The 23,194-nt window shown below is 43.1% G+C and overlaps 1 protein-coding gene across 2 annotated transcripts in view; it reads left to right on the top strand.

Moving 5' to 3' along the window:
• ppp2r5d (protein phosphatase 2, regulatory subunit B', delta) overlaps positions 1-23,194 on the top strand; it is a 145,192-nt gene that overhangs the window by 39,075 nt on the left and 82,923 nt on the right. The window lies entirely within an intron of this gene.

Raw genomic sequence — 23,194 nt, 5'->3', positions numbered from 1 at the left:
ACAAATTAATTAATTCATAAATTTATATACATTTAAGTAATTAAGTAGAGATGGCTGGGCAGGTGATGTGCTGTAACTGTGTGATGTGGGAGCTGGCTGATCCCATTGTGAACTGCAGTGACCACATCTGCAGCAAGTATTGGTTGCTGGAGGAACTCCAGTTCAGAGTTGATGATCTGGCATATCTGGGGGAGGGAGAAGTACCTGGACGTTCTGTTTCAGGAGGCAGTCACACCTAGTAGATTAAATAATTCAAATTTAGTTTTCAAATAATTCAGGGACAACAGGGTGTGATTGCAAGTGATGCAGGTAGGGGGATCCTGAGCTCAGGAATGGAGGAGCCTCTGCTCTTGACCTTATCCAACAGCCATGAGATGCTTGCTCCCTGTGTGGATGAGGAAAAGGGCTGCAGGGAGAATGAACCAGCTGACCACGGCACCATGGTGCAGAAGGTCATTCAAGAGGGGGAGCAAAAAAAACAAATGGTAGTTACAGGGGATTCTATAAATAAGGGGATAGATAATATCCTTTGCCAGCTGGATCAGGAGTCCCACATGATGTGTTGCCTGCCCGGTGCCAGGGTGAAGTGATATTGGAGGGGGAGGATCCCGGTGTTGTAGTCCACATTGGGGCAAACACCATCGGCAAGGGTAGAATGGAGGACCTGTTTGGGGATTATCAAGCACTAAAAATAAAATTTAAGGAACAGTTTCTCGAGGGTTATAATCTCCAGATTACTGCCTGAGCTACGTTCCAATTGGCTTCGGGATATTTGCCAATTTAGATTAGATTAGATTAGATTACTTACAGTGTGGAAACAGGCCCTTCGGCCCAACAAGTCCACACCGCCCCGCCGAAGCGTAACCCACCCATACCCCTACATCTATATCTACCCCTTACCTAACACTACGGGCAATTTAGCATGGCCAATTCACCTGATCTGCACATCTTTGGAGTGTGGGAGGAAACCGGAGCACCCGGAGGAAACCCACGCAGACACAGAGAGAATGTGCAAACTCCACACAGTCAGTCGCCTGAGGCGGGAATTGAACCCGGGTCTCTGGCGCTGTGAGGCAGCAGTGCTAACCACTGTGCCACCGTGCCGCCCATGACATGTGGCTAAGGGAGTGGTGTGGGAAAGAAGGGTTACATTTTGGTCTCAATCTTTGAGAAGGAGGGATCTGTTCTAGTGGGATAGTTTCGACCTGAATCATTCTGGAACAAGTGTTCAAATGAAATTGATAAATGGGATGGTCACTTGGACTTTAAACTAGTGAGTCAGAGGAAGGCAAAGGGAAAACAATGGAAAGTATGATGGTAGATAAAAGGTAAGCAGCAGGTTAGCATGTGTGCAGAAGGATTTAAGTACAAGGCACACTGAAAGAAGTAAAAAGGAAAAGGTTAGAAGAGAGTGGATTTATAATCCACAAGAGGAATAAAGTTAAAAATCACACAACACTAGGTTATTGTCCAACAGGTTTAATCGGAAGCACACTAGCTTTCGGAGCGACGCTTCTTCATCAGGTGATAGTGGAGGGCTCAATCCTAACACACAATTTATAGCAAAAATTTACAGTGTGATGTAACTGAAATTATACATTGAAAAATTGATTGTCTGTTCAGCCTTTCATCTGTTAGAATACAGTGATGGTTTCACTTCTTTCTTGTGTAAATCAGTCATGGTATTGTAACAGATGAAAGGCTGAACAGATAACCAATTTTTCAATGTATAATTTCAGTTACATCACACTGTAAATTTTTGCTATAAATTCTGTGTGTTAGGATTGAGCCCTCCACTATCGCCTGATGAAGAAGCGTCGCTCCGAAAGCTAGTGTGCTTCCAATTCAACCTGTTGGGCTATAACCTGGAGTTGTGATTTTTAACTTTGTACACCCCAGTCCAACACTGGCATCTCCAAATCGAGAGAGGAATAGGTTGATTAGGGATAGTCAAGTGGTTTTATGAAGGCTAGGTCATACCTCACAAACCTTATTGAGTTCTTTGAGAAGGTGACCAAGCGGTTGGATGAAGGTAAAGCGGTTGATGTGGTCTATATGGATTTCAGTAAGGCATTTGATAAGATTCCCCACGGTAGGTTATGCACAAAATATGGAGGCTTGGGATTGAGGGTAATTTAGCAGTTTGAATCAGAAATTGGCTAGCTGAAAGAAGACAGAGGGTGGTGATTGATGGGAAATGTTTATCCTGGAGTTCAGTTACTAGTGGTGTACTGCAAGGATCTGTTTTGGGGCCACTGCTGTTGGTCATTTTTATAAATGACCTGGATGAGGGCATAGAAAGATGGGTTAGTAAATTTGTGTGGATGACACTCTGGTCGGTGGAGTTGTGGAGAGTGCCAAAGGTTGTTGCGGGTTACAGAGGGACATAGATAAGCTGCAGAGCTGGGCTGAGAGGTGGCAAATGGAGTTTAATGCGGAGATGTGTGAGTTGATTCACTTTGGAAGGAGCAACAGAAATAGAGTACTGGGCTAATGGTAAGATTCTTGCTCATGTAGATGAGCAGTGATCTTGGTGTCCATGTACCTCGATCCCTGAAAGTTGCTACCCAGATTAATAGGGTTGTTTTGAAGGTGGATGGTGTGCTTTCATTGGTAGAGGGATTGAGTTTCACTGCCACAAGGTCGTGCTGCAGCTGTACAAAACACTGGTGCGGCAGCATTTTGAGTATTGCATACAGTTCTAGCCACTGCATTATAGGAAGGATGTGGAAGCTTTGGAAAGAGTGGAGAGGAGACTTAACAGGGTGTTGCCTGGTCTGGAGAGAGCATCTTATGAGGCAAGGCTGAGGGATTTTAGGGTGTTTTTGTTCGAAAGAAGGAGGTTGAGAGGTGACTTAATTGAGACATCTAAGATAATCCAAAGGTTAGATTGGGTGGATGATGAGCCTTTTTCTTCGGATGGTGATGGCTAGCCTGAGGAAACATAGCTTTAAATTGAGGGGTAATAGATCTAGGACAGATGTCAGAGGTAGTTTCTTTACTCAGAGTAGTAGGGGTGTGGGATATATTACCTGCACCAGTAGTACACACCCCAACTTCAAGGGCATTTAAATGGTCATTGGATAAACATCTGGATGAAAATGGAATAGTGTAGATTAGGTGGGCTTCAGATTGGTTCCACAGGTTGGCGCAACATTGAGGGCTGAAGGGCCTGTACTGTGCTGTTGTGTTCTATGAAGGATAACTCAGGAGATGTTATTAGAAATGTTGGAAATCATGAGGGTATGAAAACTAGCATAAGAGCACCTTACCTGAATGCTCATAGCATTTGTAACAAGGTCCATGAGTTAACGGCAAAAATCGTGGCAAATGAATTTGATTTAATAGCCATTACAAAGACATGGTTACCGGATGGTCACGACTGGGTGTTAAAAATCCAAGGGTATCAGACTATTTGGAAGGACATACAGGAAGGTTAGGGAGCTGGTGTAGCTATGATAGTCAAGGACAATGTCAGGGCAGTGTTCAGAGATGATATCGGTTCTGTGGAGAATAAGGCTGAATCCATTTGCGTGGAAATTAGAAATTCTGAGAAGAAAATGTCAGTGATAAGCCATAGTCCATAGACCACCAAAAAATAACTTCACATTGTGGCGGGCAGTAAACAAAGAAATAACTAATGCCTATAATAATAGTATAGCAATTATCATGGGGGCTTTTAATCTACATGTCGATTGGTCAAACCAGCTCGGTCAGGGTGGCCTTGAGGAGTTCAGTAAGTGTATCTGCGATAGTTTTCTTGAACAGTATGTAATGGAACTGACAAGCGAGCCATCTATCCTCTAACTGGTCCTGTGTAATGAGACAGGAATAGTTAATGACCTCGTAGTTCGGCATCCTCTTGGAAGGAGTAATCACGGTATGGTTGAGTATAGAATACACGTGGACAGTGTGAAGATAAAATCCGAAATCTGGGTCCTGTGCTTAAACGAGGGAGACGACAATAGGATGAGGGAAGACTTGGCTAAACTAGACTGGAAACAACGATTTTCTGGTGAGACAGTTGACTAGCAGTGGAGGGCGGTCAAAGCAAATTTTCAAAGTGCTCAGCAAAAGCATATACTAGTGAAAAGGAAGGACTCGAGGAAAAGGGGTAATCTGCCATTAGTATCAGGAAATAAGGGAGGCTATTAAATTTAAAGAGAAGGCATACAGACTGGCCAAGATCAGCAGGAACTACAAGATTGGGAAAGTTTTAAAAGTCGACAAAGCCATAAAAAGACCTATAAAGAAAAGTAAATCGAACATGAGAAAAAACTAGCACAGAATATACAGACAGATAGTAAAAGTACCTATAAATATATAAAACGGAAAAAAGTGGCTAAAGTAAACGTTGATGAGAAGAGGGATTTAGTTATGAGATGTGAAATCGCCGAGGCATTGAATGGCTAGTTTGTGTCGGTCTTCACAGGGGAGGACACTACTAACATGCCAATAATTGACAAAGAGACAAAGGTAGGTTAGGATCTAGAAGCAATCATTATTATGGGAGAGGTAGTGTTGGGCAAGCTAATGGAGCTCGGGATAGCCCAGTCTCCTGGCCCTGATGGAATGCATCCCAGGGTACTAAAAGAGATGGTGGGAGAAATAGCAAGTGCACTTGGGGTAATTTTCCAAAATTTTCCAGCAGATTGGAAAACAGCAAATATGACGCCACTGTTTAAAAGGGGGAGGTAGACAAAAGGTGGGGAATTATAGACCAGTTAGCTTAAGCTCTGTAGTGGGGAAGATGCTTGAGTCTATGATCGAGGAAAAAATAGCAAGGCTTCGACACAGAAATTGTCCTGTTGGGTAGATGCAGCATGGGTTCGTGAAGGGCAAGTCATGCTTTACTAATCTTTTGGAATTCTATGAAGACGTTACAAGCAAGGTGGACAACGGGGACCCAGTGGATGTGGTGTACCTAGATTTCCAAAAGGCCTTTGACAAGGTGCCGCACAAGAGGCTACTGCATAAGACATGGATGTATGGCATTGTGAGTAAAGTAGATTAGATTACTTACAGTGTGGAAACAGGCCCTTCGGCCCAACAAGTCCACACCGCCCCGCCGAAGCGCAACCCACCCATACCCCTACATCTATCCCTTACCTAACACTACGGGCAATTTAGCATGGCCAATTCACCTGCCCTGCACATCTTTGGACTGTGGGAGGAAACCCACGCAGACACTGGGAGAACGTGCAAACTCCACACAGTCAGTCGCCTGAGTCGGGAATTGAACCCGGGTCTCTGGCGCTGTGAGGCAGCAGTGCTAACCACTGTGCCACCGTACCGCCCAAGTATTAGCATGGATAGGGGATTGGTTGACCAACAGGAAACCGAGAGGGGATAAATGAGTGCCAACCAGAAGAGCAATCAGTAACTAGTGGTGTGCCTCTGGAATCTGTGTTGAGACTGCAATTATTCAAAATTTGTAAAGATGATTGGGAGTTGGGGACCACGTGTAGTGTGTCAAAGTTTGCCGATAACACTACATTGAGTGGCAGAGCAAAGTGTGCAGAGAACTGTGAAACTTTTACCGAATAACACAGATACTTTGAGTGGGCAAAGGTCTGGCAGATGGAGTACAATGTTGCTAAATGTGAAGTTATCCATTTTGGTAGGAGTAACAGTAAAAAGGATTATTACTTGAATAGTTAAAAAGTTGCAGCTTGCTACTATGCAGAGGGGTCTGGGTGTCCTTGTGCATGAGGGTTGGTCTGCAGTACAAAACATAATTAGGAAGGCAAATGGAATTTTTGTTCTTCATTGCTAAAGGGATTGAGTTTAAAAGCAGGGAGGTTATGTTGCAGCTGTACAGTGTGCTGGTGAGGCCACACCTGGAGTACTGCGTGCAGTTTTGGTCTCTTTATTTGAGAAAGGATGTACTCGCACGAGAGGGTGTGTAGAGGAAGTTCACAAGGTTGATTGTAGAGTTGAAAGAGTTGAGGATTGACTGAGTAGACTGGGATTATATTCATTGGAATTTAGAACGAGGGAGGATCTTATAGAAACATATAAAATCGTGAAGGGAATAGATAAGATAGAAATAGAGAGGATGTTTCCACTGGCAGGTAACCTAGGACAAGAGGGTATAGCATCAATATGAGGGGGAGCTGATTTAGGACTGAATTAAGAAGGAACTTTCTCTCTGAGGGTTGTGAATCTATTGAATTCTCTGCCCAGTGAAGTAGTTGATGCTACTTCCGTAAATGGTTTTAAAGCTAAGATTTTTTTTGAACAATAAAGGAATTAAGGGAGACACTGAGAGGGTGGGTAAGTGGAGCTGAGTCAATAAGATCAGCTATGATCTTATTGAATGGCAGAGCGGGCTTGAAGGACCAGGTGGCCTACTCCTGCTCCTAGTTCTTATGTTCTTATGAGAGAATATTAGCCTGGGTCTTGAGATTCCACTATTTTCCCAAGTTGAAGAGCTTTGACAGTGTGTTTGATTTTTCAGTTTCAAAAAAAAACTCCTATGCAGTTCAAGAAAGATTGAATAGTTCAAGTATTATCGGAAGATTTGAGGAAATTGTCTAATTTTACTAATTGCTGATTATTGTTGATTATAGTAGGTTTAAAACAGCAGCTCATCGTTCAACCCCTTCAGCATATTTCACTATTTTTAGTTGCTAAATACCATTTCTCCTGCCTTTTGCGATACCTCTTGATGCCCTTTTGAAAGAAAAGAAAGTCAATCTCCTGAAAATTGCATGTGTCTTACAGAAGTCACCACATTTTTATGGGAAATAATGCAGCACTTCCCCTTTTGTGTGTTTGCAAAACAGATTTTCAAATTATGCCTCACTATCATGCCTGGTTGGATGATCTTCTGTCTGCTCTAACCTTTACTCATTCATCAGTGTCAGTGCGATGATGCTTTGGGCTCTTGTGAAATCTCTCCTTTTATTCCCCTAACATGTAAATTGCATTGGTAAATTGGTTAGCACTGCTGCCTCACTGCCAGGGACTGTGGCTTAATTCTGGCCTTGGCCAACTTCTGTCTGTGTGGGTTTCTGTCGGGTGCTGTGGTGTCCTCCCACAGTCTGATGTGCTGATTAAGTGGGTTGCCCGTACAAAAGTGCCCTGTAATCACCAGGGATGTGTAGCTATGTGGATTAACTATGGTAAAAGTAGGGTGGGCCTGCGTGATGTGCCCTTCGAAGGGTTGGTGCAGACTTGATAGGCCAAATGGCCTCTTTTCTGCACTGTAGAGATTTTATGAAACTATGTTCAGTATGGAATCTCATTATTGGCTCATCCTTTTCGAGAAACTCTCATATGCTAACTAGTTAACTTTGTTTGATTTTCATGCAGTTCACCTTGGATCCTAATGTAGCATCACTTAACAATCAGTATTGGTTTCTCTTCGTGTTTGATTGGATGTAAGTGTTCTTGGCTATTCACTTTGTCTATGCCCCTCATGATTTTATAAACCTCTATAAGGTCACCCTCCGCCTCCTACCTCCCAGTGAAAAATGTCCCAACCTGTCTCCAGCTTCTCCTTTATAACTCAAGCCCTCCAGTCCCAGTAACATCTCTAAATATTTTCTGCACCCTCTCCAACTTAATGATCCCCATCCTTTGGCGGGGCAACCGCAACTGTACACACTACTCGAAAATTGGCCTCCCCTACATCCTGCATAATCATATGTCATCTCGACTCCTATACTCTGTTTTGAACAATGAAGGCAAGTCTGCCAAAAGCCGCCTTTACCACCCTGTCTGCCTATGATGCAACTTTCGATGACTTATTTACCTGAACCCTAGGTCTCTCTGTTCTACAACACTCCCCTGTGCCATATCATAACCTGTTCAATCCTGCCCTGTTCATCAAAGCAAAATGCAACACCTCACCTTTATCAAGATTAAATTCTCATTTTCCACATCTCAGTCCTTTGATCAAGATCCCTTCGTAATCTTAGATAACCTTCTTCACTGTCTACTTTGCCACCAATTTTGGTGTCATTCGCAAACTTACTAACTACGCTTACTGTAAGCTCGTCCAAATAGTTTATATAAATGATCTTCCTGCTACCTGTTTAGTTTCAATCCAATGGAGTTCTGCCTGTGGTTATAGCAGTGTGGATTTCTCAGTTTATATCGTAAAGAAATACTTACATTATTTCACATGAAGAGATGGTAAATCATTTGGTATGAAGGAATAATCATTTTGGTGTGACTGATAATTGTGCATTTGAGAGTAGTCTGACTCCCAGAACCAGATTATGGCCTGTAATCGCTGCTACACATCTGTTACTTTGGTATTTGCTGAAATTCATGGTTTTTTCATCGAGTTATAACGACAGCCCTGTGCTGTTGAAATGAGGAAAATCTCATTGGTGATAGAAAACACAAAATTCCTTTTTAAGGTTGAAAACTGGGAAATAATATTGAACTGTATCTTCAGAGTATACTGCCTTCTGGGTTTTGGTCATGTTTGAATTTGTTTCTGCATTTCATGAGTATCAGACTTTGACACCAAATTGTTTCATTAGGACATAAGGACCAGGCGTTGGCTGTCTGGATCTTAGAGCCCACTCTGCCATTCAGTAAGATTGTGGCTGATCTTTTCTTGGATTCAACTCCACTTACCCACCCTCTCGCCATAAATCTTAATTTTTTGAACAATAAAGGAATTATCTATCTTAGCTTTAAAAGCATTCGATGACAAAGCCTCAACTATTTCACTGGGTAGGACATTCCACAGATTCACAACCTTTTTTTGGGTGAACAAGTTCCTCCTCAACTCAGTCTAAAATCTGCTCCCCTAATTTTGAGGCTATGTCGTCTTGTTCTCGTTTCACCCACCAGTGGAAGAAACCTCCCTGCTTCTATCACATCTATTCCCTTCATAATTCTGTTCCTGTAAGATCCGCCGTCATTCTTCTAAATTCCAATGAATATAATCCTATCTACTGTCTCTCCTCATACGCCGACTATCTCAACTCTTGAATCAACCAAGTAAATCTTCTCTGCACCCCATCCAGTGCCAGTATGTCCTTCCTCAAGTAAGGAGACCAAAACTGCATGCAGTACTCCAGGTATGGCCTCACTAGCACACTGTACAGCTGTAATGTAACCTCCCTGCTTTTAAACTCAATCCCTTTATCAAGGAAGGACAAAATTCCATTTGTCATCTTAATTACCTGTTGCACTTGCAAACCAACCTTCTGTGATTCATGCACAAGGACACTCCGGTCTCTCTACAAAAGCAGCATGCTGCAATTTTTTACTGTTCAATTAAGTCCTTTTCACTGTTATTCCTACCAAAATGGATGACTTCACATTTAGTGTCTGTTTTCTATTAAAAGCTTGTTCGTTCCAAAGAGACCAACTCTTTTATTGTAAAATTCTGTCAGCTTATACCTATTGCTGAGCACTTATTTGATCCACTGATTTGTCTTGTTCCTGCAGGCTTTTCTCTCTCCTCTCTCCTACTTTCAACTCAGCCCTTCAAAGCCATCAAATAAACTTGAGGCACAGCTTTTCATATTTCACTTAAGTGGTTCTGCATCAATTAGTAAGCAGTGTTGTTTGAGTGATCAAACAGTCAACATATCTTCATGAAAAGGAATTCCATGCCTGATAAATTTGCTAGAATTCTTTTGAGGAGGTAGCAAGCCGAACATATAAAGGGGAAGCGGTAATATTTTGGCTTTTCAGAAGCTGTTTGATCAGCTAACAGACCAGGTGACTTAATAAAATAAAACCCCATGGTAGTATATTAACATGGATAATCTATTGGCTAACCAGTGGAAGACCTAGTTGGGTAAAGGGGTATTTCCAGGATGGCAACTTGTAGCTAATGAAGTACTACAGGGATCAGTACTGGACACCACACTTATTTGCAATAAACATTTAATGACTTTGAGTCACGTTTGTGCATGATACAAAATAGATTGGAGGACAAATGATGAGAATAACGCAAAAAGCTTACGAAGGGATATAGGTTATGTAGGTGGGCAAAATCCTGGTAGATGGAATATAATGTGGAGAAATACAAGATTATGCACTTTGACTGCAAGAATAAAGGTGCTAAATATTATGTGAATGGGAAGGAAAATAGAATCTTGTTTCTTATTTCAAAGGAAATGAAGTATAAAATTAGGAAGCACACTTTGATACAAGTATACCAGGCACTAGTCAGACAGATGAGTAAGATGTGAATTGACACATGGAATTGTGATTGCTGTCAGAGATGTGGTTAAGAGAGGGCCAGGGCTGGCAAGTATACATTCTAGGGCATAGGATCTTTGGGCAAGATGAGGAAGTGTACGAGGAGGTGCTGCTTCATTGTTAATTCAAGAGTCAGTTAGTGCAATAAGGAGGGATGATATCTTGAAAAGGTTGCCAAATAAAGCTGCTCAGAGTGTATTATAGACGGCTAAACAGTCAGCAGGCAATTGAGGAGCAGCTATGTAGTCTTCATTTGAAGTGGATAAGAATAACAATGATTGTATTAAGGGATTTTAATTCTTCAACATTAATTAGCATAGTCATAGTGTAAAGGGGTGAATTTCTTGAAATGTATTCAATAGAGCTTTTTACATCAACACAGAAGGCCTAACTGGGGACGGCAGTGTTTGATCTATTTAAGGAACAAAGCCAGCGAGGTGGTCTAGCTGGTATTGGGAGAGCATTTCAGTGATAGCAGCCACAACACAGTATGATTTAAGTTTATGGACAAGGAAAAAGGTAATCTGCAAAGAATTGTTTTGGATTAAGGGAGGACAGATTTTATTAAAATACTGTATGGCAAGATCTGGCTGAAGTAGACTGGGAACAGCTACTTGTGGGAAAATCTACAGACCCGTGATGAGATATTCAAAAAGAAATGGGGTGAGTCCTTTAAGATGCCCAGAAGACTCAAAAAGCCCAGAGAACCCTGGATGACTAGAAATATTCCCGTCTGGATAAGAAAGGAAAGAGGCTTTTTGCAGGCTAAGGGAGGAAGTCAATAGAGGCCCTAGTGGAGTACAAAGGCACAGGGAGCTCTTAAAGCAACTAGGAGAGCAAAGAGACTGCATGATAAAAACACAACTGGGTAAGATTAGGGAGAATCCCAAGATATTCTGATTATATTCCGAGGAGAATAATCAGGGCAAGAGTAGGGTCCATTAGGGACCGAAGGGGACAATGGTAGGTTGTTAAATTACTGCTTATCTGTTGTTACTAAGGCAAAGGAGTGTGTTGATTCAAAATTTGGAAAGAGGGACTGAGGTTCTTGAGCAGGTTGATAAAGTGAGTGAGAAGGGCACAGAATATTAATGTAGAAACAGGCCCTCTGTCCCATTTTCATCTATGCCAACCAAAAACACTAAACTACACTAATGCTATTTGTCTGTATTTGGTCTGTAATCTATTATGTGCTGGTATTTTAAGGGATCATCCAGATGCTGCTTAAATGTAGTGAGCGTACCTACTTCCTCTACCTACCCTCTCGGGCAGCACATTGCCTATTTAAATATCTGCAGCCCTCCGGGTAGAAAAACATTTTTCTCAGATCTCCTCTAAGCCATTTAGTCTTCAACATACCCATGCCCAGAAGGCAAAAGTTTAATTTTTTTTTCTATTCACTTTGTGGGATGTGGACATTACTGGTTAGCCATTTATTGCCTGTACCTAGTTGCCCTTGGGAAGGTGGTGGTGCTGAGAGTCTTCTTGAATCATTGTAGTCCATGTGCTGAATGTTGAACCACAATGTCATTAGGGAGGGAATTCCAGGACTTTAATCAAGTGAAATTGAAGGAACGGCAATATATTTCCAAGTCAGGATGGTGAGAGGCTTGGAGGGGGATTTCTTCCTATATAATATGCTGCCCATGTTCTTCGAGGTGGAAGTCTTCATTGGTTTGGAAGGTGCTGTCTGAGGATCTTTTGGATTTTTGCAGTGCATCTTGTAGGAAGGGAGGGAGTAGATGCGATGACCATCAAGTCCGCTGCTTTCTCCTCAATAGTGAAAAATGTGTTGCTGGAAAAGCGCAGCAGGTCAGGCAGCATCCAAGGAGCGGGAGGGGCGCTGGGAATGCAATAAGTGGAAGGAGGTTAAGGTGAGGGTGATAGCCGGAGAGGGGGTTGGGACGGAGAGGTTGGGAAGAAGATTGCAGGTCAAGAAGGCGGTGCTGAGTCTGAGGGTTGGGATTGAGATAAGGTGGGGGGGGAGGGGAAATGAGGAAGCTGGAGAAATCTGCATTCATCCCTTGTGGTTGGAGGTTTCCTAGGCGGAAGATGAGACTCTCTTCCTCCTGGCGTTATGTTGCCATGGTCTGGCGATGGAGGAGGCCAAGGACCTGAATGTCCTTGGCAGAGTGGGCGGGGGAGTTGAACTGTTCAGCCACGGGGCGGTTGGGTTGGTTGGTGCAGGTGTCCCAGAGGTGTTCTCTGAAATGTTCTGCAAGTAGGCGGCCTGTCTCCCCAATGTATAGGATGCCACATCAGGTGCAGCGGATGCAGTAAATGGTGTGTGGAGGTGCAGGCGAATTTGAGATCCCTTAGGGCCTTGGAGGGAAGTGAGGGGGTAGGTGTGGACGCAAGTATTGCATTTCTTGCTGTTGCAGGGGAAGGTGCCGCGAGTGGAGGTTGGGTTGGTGGGGGGGTGTGGACCTGACAAGGGAGTCGCTGAGGGAGTGGTCTTTCCGGAACGCTGATAGGGGAGGGGAGGGAAATATATCCTTGGTGGTGGGGTCTGTTTGGAGGTGGCGGAAATGACGAAGGATGATATGATATATCTGGAGGTTGTGGGGTGGTAGGTGAGGACCAGTGGGGTTCTGTCCTGGTGGTGATTGGAGGGGCGGGGCTCAAGGGCGGAGGAGCGGGAAGTGGAGGAGATTCAGTGGAGACCATCGTCAATCACGTCTGAGGGGAAATTGCGGCCTTTGAAGAAGGAGGCCATCTGGATTGTTCGGTATTGGAATTGGTGTAATCTAGGTAGCTGTGGAAGTCGGTCAGTTTATAGTAAATGTCCGTGTTGAGTTGATCGCCCGAGATAGAAATGGAGAGGTCTAGGAAGGGGAGGGAGGAGTCTGAGGTCGGGGTGAAAGGTGTTAGTAAAATGGATGAACTGTTCAACCTCCTCGTGGGAGCACGAGGTAGCGCTGATACAGTCATCGATGTAGTGGAGGAAAAGGTGGGGGGGTGATGCCAGTGTAGCTGCGGAAGATGGGCAGTTCCACATATCCAACGAAGAGGCAGGCATAGCTGGGGCACATGCGGGTGCCCATGGCTACACCTTTTGGTTTGGAGGATTGGAAAGAAGTTGTTCAGAGTGAGGACCAGTTCAGTCAGTCGAAGGAGGGTGTCAGTGGAAGGGTACTGGTTGGTACTGTGGGAAAGGAAGAAACGGAGGGCTTTATGGCCTTCGTGATGGGGGATGGAGGTGTATAGGGACTGGATGTCCATGGTGAAGATAAGGCGTTGTGGGCCAGGGAAGCGAAAATCATGGAGGAGGTGGAGGGCCTGGGTGGTGTCCCGAACGTAGGTGGGGAGTTCTTGGACTAAGGGGGACAGGACTGTGTCAAGGTATGCAGAGATGGGTTCGGTGTGGCAGGAGTAGGCTGAGACGTCTCCACCGCATCTCCTCCACTTCACGCTCCTCCGCCTTTGAACCGTGCCCCTCCAATCGCCACCAGGACAGAATCCCACTGGTCCTCACCTACCACTCCGCCAACCTCCAGATATATCGTATCATCCTTCATCATTTCCGCCACCTCCAAACAGACCCCACCATCAAAGATATATTTCCCTCCCCTCCCTTCCCCTATCAGCATTCCGGTAAGACCACTCTCACCATTTACTCCACACACACCATTTACTGCAGCCGCTGCACCCGATGTGGCCTCCTGTACGTTGGGGAGACAGGCCACCTACTTGCAGAACGTTTCAGAGAACACCTCTGGGACACCTGCACCAACCAACCTAACCGCCCCGTGGCTGAACACTTTAACTCCCCCTCCCACTCCGCCAAGGACATGCAGGTCTTTGGCCTCCTCCATCGCCAGACCATGACAACACGACGCCTGGAGGAAGAGCACCTCATCTTCCACCTAGGAACCCACCAACCACAAGGGATGAATGCAGATTTCTCCAGCTTCCTCATTTCCCCTCTTCCCACCCCCCCCGCCAATACCTCCGTCCCAAACCTCGGACTCAGCACCGCCTTCTTGACCTGCAATCTTCTTCCTGACCTCTCAGCCCCCACCCCTTCTCCGGCCTATCACCCTCACTTTAACCTCCTTCCACCTATCGCATTCCCATGCTCCTCCCTACCTTTTATCTTAGCCTGCTTGGCACACCTTCCTCATTCCTGAAGAAGGGCTAATGCCCGAAACGTCGATTCTCCTGCTCCTTGGATGCTGCCTGACCTACTGCGCTTTTCCAGCAACACATTTTTCAGCTCTGATCTCCAGCATCTGCAGTCCTCACTTTCTCCTCAATGGTGTTAAGCTTGCGTTACTGGAGCTGCCCTCATCCAGATAAGTGGGAAGTATTCTATCACACTCCTGACTTATTCCTAATAGATGATGGACAGGCTTTCAGGAGTCAGGAGGTGAGTTATTCACCACAGTATTCATAGCCTCTGACCTGCTCTTGTAGCCACTGTGTTTATGTGGCAAGTCCAGATGAGTTTCTGATCAATGATACTCCCAGGATGTTGTTACTGCAGGATTCAATGATGGTAACACCATTGAATGTCAAGGGGCAGTGTCTAGATTGTCTTGTATTGGTGATGAGCAGAGCCTGGCATTTTTCTGGCACATTTGTTACTTGCTAGTTGTCAGCCCAAGTGTAGATATTGATCAGATGTTCTTCCATTTGGATCCAGACCGCTTCAGTATCTGAGGAGTCATAAATGGTGCTGAATATTGTGCAATCATTGGCAAACATCCCTACTTTCTGATCTTACAATGGAGAGAAGGTCATTGATGAATCAGCTGAAGATGGTTGTGCCTTGGACACTACCCTGAGGAGCTCCTGCAGAGATGTCCTGGAGCTGAGATTACACCACTCATCCAGGATCAGAAGTAGGACATCTGGCCCATTTTGAGTCTGCTCCACCACTCAATGAGATCACAGCTGATCTGAATCCTTGATTCCATTTTGCTTTTTCCTTTGTTTCCTTTACCAGTTAAAAATTTATCTCAGCCTTGAATATTCTTAACCCACCTTAACTGTTTGCAGTTCTAAAGATAATCCACAGATTCACTGACCACTTTGAGAAAATTCCTCCTCATCTCTATCACAAAAGGCAATTATTCTGAAATTGTGCCCTTTGATTTGAGACGCTTCCAGAAAGGGACAATCATTCTACATCTGCTTTGTCAAGCCTTTAAGCATCCTGTATATTTCAAGAAACTCTGTCAACCTGTTTTTATAAGGAAATCCCTCCATTCCCAGGGTCAACTTGTAACCCTTCCCTGGACTGCATCCAATGCCAATATATCTTTGATAAGGAGACAAAATCTGCTTACAGTATTCCAAGAGGCCTGACTGGTGTCTTGTATAATTTTAACAAGACTTTCCTGTTTTGATATTCCATTTCCTTTAAAGTATAGGTTAACATGCCATTTGCTCTTCCGATTGCATTGCTGAACTTCGGTGCTTGCTTTTCCTCATTTATACATGAGGACTTCATATTTGCTTTGAACAGTTTTTCACCATCTCAGTAATGTTCAGCTCCTCTGTTCTTCCTGTCAAAGTGCGCAACTTTCCCACATTGTATTGCACCTGCCAAGTTTTTTGCCCACTCACTTGTATCAATATCCATCTGCAGACTCTCTGCCTTTCTGAACACTTGCCTTCCCACCGATTTTTGTGATCCACAACTTGGCGATACCATCTTGTGATTCTCATCCAAGTTGTTAATATATTATTCTAAATAATCGTGGCCCCAGCACTGATGCCTGTGGTAGTCCACTAGTTTCAAGATGCCTTCTCAAAAAGGGCCCCATTATCCCAACTATGTCTTCTATTATTTTGGTCATAGTCTATCCATGGTGAGATATTACTTCTAACACCAGTGAAGCCACCTGTCCTGAGTTGGAATTGTCATGTCAATCTTACACTGCTAGGTCAAAATCCTGAGACACTCTCCCTAAGAAGTTAAGGAATATTGGAAAAAAGACAGGAAAATGGACTTGGTCATTAGATCAGCCCTGATCTCATTGAATGGCAGGCAGTCTTGATGGGCCAAATGGCTTGCTTCTACTCTTGCCCTTTACAATCTAACAGCACTGTAGATGTCCCTTCATCAAGAATGGCAGCATTACGAGAAGACAGTTGACCGCCACCTTCTTTCAGGGCAATTAGGAACTGATGAAATTTAGACAAAACTAAAATTATGTTTCTAGAGCCAGGGAGCACAAATTAAAAATAAGGGGAAAAGCCAAGCCACTTGGGTCTGAGATAATAAGTTTCTTTTTTAAACTCCGAAATGTGCATCTTTGGATTATCTACCACAGTTGATTGTGGTGACTCAGTCTTTTGAATATACTTACGGTAGAGATTGATCTATCAATATCCCTTTGTAAACTGCTGTAGGAGCAGTGGTCTGAAAGCTAGTGCTTCCAAATAAACCTGTTTGGGCTATAACCTGGTGTTGTATGATTTTTAACTTGGTACACCCCATTCCAACACTGGCACCTCGAAATCATGCCTTTGTAAACTGTTCTAATCACCCTAGCAACCAGTCTTTCCACCTATTTTTGCCACTTGCAAATTTGGCTACAATAAATTTTGCTTCCATTCTCCAAGTCATTAATATTCACTGTAAGCAGTTGTGTTCCCAGCACTGATCCCTGTGGAACCCGACTGATCACAGATTGTCAACCTGAAAAAGAACCTTTATCCCCACTCACTGTTTATTGCCCATATACTGCGTCTAACATCATGGGCTCTTATGACGTAATCTTTTTGTGTGAGAGCCTGTTAAATATCTTTGGGAAGTCCAAATACTGCTCATCTAGTGATTTCCCTGTATCCAGTCTGGCTGAGATTTGCTCAAAAATTTCATAAATTAGTCAGATACAATTTTGCCTTTTATGAAGCTGTGTTGACTCTGCTTGATTAGATTGATTTTCCAAATGTTGTTGATCCTTACTAATTGTTGAAAAAAAAAATGTTGGAATCAATAGATGTTCAGCTAATTAGCCCAAAGTTCCTAGCATTTTTCTTTTCACCACTTTTTTGAAAACAGGTGTCACATTTGGTGATTTTTTTTTTTCCTCTAATCGTCTGGTAGTTTTTCTCTAAAATCCAAGTTTTGCTTTGGAAAATTATAACTGATGTATGCATTATGTCTGCAACTACTACGTTTGGAATCCTAGAATGCAAACAAACTGGACCTGGGGACTTGTCTGCTTTTAGCCCCAATAGTTTGTCTATCAGTGGAGAAGCAGTATTACTGAATTCCTATCCTGTATTCTTTTGTGTTAGTGGGATGTTTGAAGTATCATCCACCATAAAGACTGCAGAATATCTGTTTATCTACTCTTCCATTTGCTGCCAATGCTATCACACCTTTTTGTTTTAAAATATACAATTAAATGTGTATTTAACTAGCCTCCCATGTTCAGCCTTTTATTCTGGAATTCACAGTCTGCTAACAAGATATGAAAATTTAAGAGCAGAAAAAAGGCCATTCAACCCATTGAGTCCTCTCACTGAGTTCATAGCTGATCTGATAATCCTCTACTCCATTTTCCTGCCTTTTTGCTATTACCCTTGATTTCCCCCATTGATTAAAAATCAGTCTATCTCAACCTTGAATATACTTCGCAACGCAGCGGCAACAAGCCTCTCGGGTAAAGAATTTCACAGGTTCATTACTCTATTACTGAGTTTATGCCCTATAGTTCTAAAGTCTCTCTCAAAGGGGATCAATCTCTTCGCATCCACATCGTCAGGCCCTTTTAAGGTTCTTGATTAGTAAGTCAATCAGAGGTCATGAGAATTCAGAAGAATTGGGTTGAGAAACACAGCAGCCGTGATCAAATGGCAGAGCAAACTCAGTTATCCAAATGGCCTAATTCTGCTTTATCGTAAACAAAGGCCAATTGCTGGAGAAATTTAGCGGGTCTGGCGGCATCTGTGGAGAGAGAGCAGAGTTAATGTTTCATATCCAGTGACCCTTCAGAACCCCAGTTAGCCCACTGTCTGCAAACTCTCTTAGCATCCTTTCATGTTCCTGCCTGTCTTTCAAAAAGTCACATACCCATGAATATTTACTTCCCAGCTCTGATCTTTGTAACCATGTCTCTGTACTGGATACGAGATCATGCCCGTGAACTTGTATTTGCACAATTCATTCATTTTACTGATCCTGAAAACTCCACGCATCTAAGAGCTATTAACTTTGCCTTTTCATCAGTTTTTCCCATTTCGGACCTATTGACTGCTATTTTCTACTTTTGCATATTCTGTCTTCCCCCACCACAGCTTTCAATTCGTTTAAAGTCCTTTTGAGACCTCTAGTTATTCTATTCATCAGGACAGTGGTTCCAGCAAAGTTCATGTGAATCACTTTGCTGACTTTTTTTTTCGTATGGACTTGTTATTCCTTTTATTGAATCTTGTATAATTCATTTAGTTGTACAAAATCATGAGAACTGTTCCCATATTTCTGGTACACCTACGTGAAATTACTACTGCATCTTTTTTTCAACTCATTCTGAATGGCTTGTCAAAACATTTCTGTGACATTCTTTGGATGATTCAGTACAGGCCCTTAGGTCCTCGATTCTGAAGCCAATCTATCCTACACTATTCCGTTTTCATCCATATATTTATCCAATGACAATTTAAATGCCCATAAAGTTGGCGAGTCTACTACTGTTGGAGACAGGGCTTTCCACACTCCTCCTACTGGGTAAAGAAACAACCTCTGGCATCTATCACCCCTCAGTTTAAAGCTATGGTTCCTTGTGCTAGCCATCACCATCCGAGGAAAAAGGCTCTCACTATCTGCCCTATTTAACTCTTATCTTGTATGCCTCGATTTAAGTCACCTCTCAATGAAAACTGGTCAAGTCCCTCAACCTTTCCTGATAAGACCTTCCCTCCATATCAGGCAACTTCCTAATAAATTGCCTCTTTTCAAAGCTTCCACATGCTTCCTATAATGCAGTGACCAGAACTGTACACAATACTCCAAGTGTGGCTGCACCAGAGTTTTGTCCAGCTGCGACATGACCTTGTGGCTCTGAAACTCCATCCCTCTACCAATAAAAGCTAACAAACAATTTAGCTTCTTAACAAGCCTATCAACCAGGGTGGCAACTTGGCGGGATCTATGTACATGGACACAGATCTCTCTGTCTATCTACACTGCCAAGAATCTTGCCTGATTTGGAGGTGCTGGTGTTGGACTGGGGTGTACAGTGTTAAAAATCATACAACACCAGATTATCGTCCAACAGGTCTTCCAAATAAACATGTTGGACTATAACTTGCTTTTGTGATTTTTAAGAATCCTACCAATAACCCAATACTCTTTTTCAGTTGTTCCTTCCAAAGTGAATCACCTCACATTTTTCAGCATTAACCTCCACTTTCCATCTCTCAGTCCAGCTCTGCAGCTTATCTATGTCCCTCTGTAACCTGCAACATCCTTCAGCACTATCCACAACTCCACTGAGTTGTCATCCACAAATTTACCAATCCATCCTTCTAAACCCTCATCTAGGTAATTTATAAAAATGACAAACCTTAACGGCCCTAAAACAGATACTTGCGGTACATCACCAGTAACTGAACTCCAGGATGAACATTTCCCATCAACCACCACCCTCTGTCGTCTTTCAGCTAGCCAATTTCTGATCCAAACCAGTAAATCACCCTCATTCCCATGTCTCCATATTTTGTGCAATGACCTATCATAGAGAACCTTATCAAACGCCTTACTGAAATTAAAAAAACACCACATCAACTGCTTTACCCTCATCCGCCTGCTTGGTGACCTTCAAGAACTCAATAAGGTTTGTGAAGCACGACCTACCCGTCATAAAACCACGTTGACTATCGTTAATCAACTTATTCCTTTTTAGATGATAAATCCTATCTCTTGTAACCTTTTCCAACAGTTTACCCACAACTGATCTATAATTACCAGGGTTGTCTCAGCTCACCTTCTTGAACAAGGGAACAACAGTTGCTATCCTCCAGTCTTCTGGCACTCTTCCTGTAGACAATGATGACCTCAAGATCAAAGCCAAAGGCTGTGCCATCTCCTCCCTGGCTTTTGGGAGAATCCTGGGATAAATCACATCTGGTCCAGGGGACTTATCTATTTTCACACTTTCCAGAATTGCAACGACCTCCTTGTGAACTTCAATCCCATATCGTCTAATAGCCTGTATTTCAGTATTCTCCTCAACAACGTTTTTTTTTTCCCCAGTGTGAATGCTGGTAAAAAATATTCATTTAGCACTTGTCCTATCTCATCGGACTCCATGCACAACTTCCCACTACTGTCCTTGATTGGCCCTAATCTTAGTCTTGTCATTCTTTTATTCCTGATATACCTATAGAAAGCCTTAGGGTTTTCCTTGATCCTGTCTGCCAACGACTGCTTATGTCCCCACCTCACTCTTCTTAACGTCTCATTAGGTCTTTCCTGGCCAGCTTGTAACTCTGAAGCATCTGAATTGAGCCTTCACATCTTGCCCTAACACAAGCCACTGCCTTCCTCTTGACAAGAGCTTCAACTTCTTTAGTAAACTACAGCTCCCTTGCTCGACCATATTTCCCTGCCTGACAGGTACATATTTACCAAGGACACGCAGTAGCTGTTCCTCGAATAAACTCCACATTTCTAATGTGCCCATCCCCTGCAGTTTCCTTCCCCATCCTGTGCATCCTAAATCTTGCCTAATCGCATCATAATTGTCTCTCCCCCAGCTATAACTCTTGTCCTGTGGTATATCTCTTTCCATTGCTAAACTAAACCTAACCCAATTGCGGTCACTATCATCAAGGTACTCACCTCCCTCCAAGTCTGGCTGGGTTCGTTACCCAGTCCTAAATCCAATGTGGCCTCATTGCTTGTTAGCCTGTCTACATACTGTCAGGAAGCCTTCTTGTACATTGGACAAAAACTGACCCATCTAAAGAACTCTAACGATAACATTTCCAGTTGATATTTGGAAAGTTAAAGACCCCCATAACACCTATCCTGTCACACTCGCTTCTATCCAGAATCATCTTTGCTATCCTTTCCTCTACATCTCTGCAACTATTCGGCGGCTGATAGAAAACTCCAACAGGGCGGCCTCTTCTTTCCTGTTTCAGACTCAGCCTTTTTAGACAAGTCTTCAAATGTCCTTTCTGCCATTGTGATACTGTCCTTGATTAATAATGCCACACCTTCCCCTCTCTTACCATCTTCTCTGTTCTTACTAAAGCATCTAAATCCCAGAAACTGCCAAAACCATTCTCCCTTCTACTCTCTGAAGAAAATCATCCCAATGGCTTTAATCAGTCATCATAACTAAAGTTTCTCATTGCTGGAAACATTCTCCCAAATCTCTTCTGCACTCCCTCCAATGCGTTTGCATCCTTATAAATGTTCGTTAGGTCACTAAATATTATGTTTTGTAATTGTTTCTTCTGTTCCTCATTCCTAATATGGAAACTGCATGCACCCAAGTAGGTTGTGTTAAGATATTATTCTAATTCACCTGGTTAGAGATGTTACTGCACACCTCTGGAGCAGGTCGGACTTGCAACCAGGCTCCTGGCCTAATGGTCAAGATACTAGTACAGCACCACAACAGCCCACAATAGTAAATCCTATGAACTTTTTTTTCTGATCAATCTGTACAGAGATGGAATTGCAGACCTCAGGAGTAGGTGGAACTAGAGTTCAGGTATCTTGGAGTCATAGAGATATACAGCATGGAAACAGACTCTTTGGTCTAACTCATCCATGCTGACCAGATATCCTAAATTAATCTATTCCATTTGCCACCACTTGGCCCATATCCTTCTAAACGCTTCCTAATCAGATGCCTTTTAAATGTTGTAATTGTACCAGCCTCCTCCATTTCCTCTGGCAGCTCATTCCATACACGTGCCACTCTCTTTGTAAAAAGGTTGCCCCTTCTGTTCCTTCTAAATCTTCCCTCAATTTAAACCTATGCCCTCTCGTTCTGGACTCCCCCACCCCATGGAAAAGACTTTGTCTATTTACCCTATCCATGCCCCTCATGATGTTATAAATCTCTATAAGGTCACCCCTCAGCCTTCAACACTCCAACATTCAACAGGGAAAACAGTCCCAACCTATTCAGCCTCCCTCAGTCACTCAAACCCTCCGACCCTGGCAACATTCTTGTAAATCTGTTCTGAACATTTTCAAGTTTCACAACATGGAAATAATTTAGGTTAGATGGGCTTCAGATTGGTTCCACAGGTCAGCGCAACATCGAGGGCTGAAGGGCCTGTGTTGTGCTCTAATGTTCCATGTTCTATGTACCATCCTTCCTCTAGGGGGGAGACCAGAATTGCGTACAGTTTGAAAAGTGGCCTAGGGATGCTACCTTTGTAGCACAAGAGGGTCCCCAGGAAATAAGGGAACATGTTTAGGCATCATGAGATATACTTCCAGCCCAGTTGGGACTTGAATTTGGGCCTTCCAATCCAGGCATAGGGACCATACCACTGCCACGAAAGGGCCCTAGGTCACTTTAAACTATTTTTCTTATCAGCTTGTTCGGAGATGTCATTACACAACTTTGGCGCAACTTGAACCTGACTGTTTTGGTACAGGGATAGGGAGTGGCCTAGATCATTTTGGCAAAGTCATTAAGTCATATCAGGTGCAGCTTGTTAACAAACTCCATTTTCCTTAAAATAACCTCAAGATCACTTTTGAGCTTTGACAGCAAATACGAGCGATTGGTTAAGTTCACTGTGGTTTTTTGTGATGTGACATTTATTTATAATATGTCATTCACTTCTACTTGTGGTGACAGACCGATCAACGCTGATGCTTCACCTTTTGCTTAAAGTGTTACCTCTCTCTTTTAACTGAGTTTAGAAGGATATTCTCGAATTATCTCTGGATTTTCAATTTTTCTTTTTCAATTTGTTCTTGATGTACATTCATACTTTATATAGGTGCACGATCATTCATGTTTTCTAACTTGTTGGATGTGTAGGTCTACATTTTTTAATGAAGCTGTTTTGTACAGGTGTG

The sequence above is a fragment of the Chiloscyllium punctatum genome, chromosome 3 (assembly GCF_047496795.1).
Source record: "Chiloscyllium punctatum isolate Juve2018m chromosome 3, sChiPun1.3, whole genome shotgun sequence".
NCBI classification, from domain to species: domain Eukaryota; kingdom Metazoa; phylum Chordata; class Chondrichthyes; order Orectolobiformes; family Hemiscylliidae; genus Chiloscyllium; species Chiloscyllium punctatum.
The sequence above is the reverse complement of the archived record's forward strand: the minus strand, read 5'-3'. Positions and strand labels throughout refer to the sequence as shown.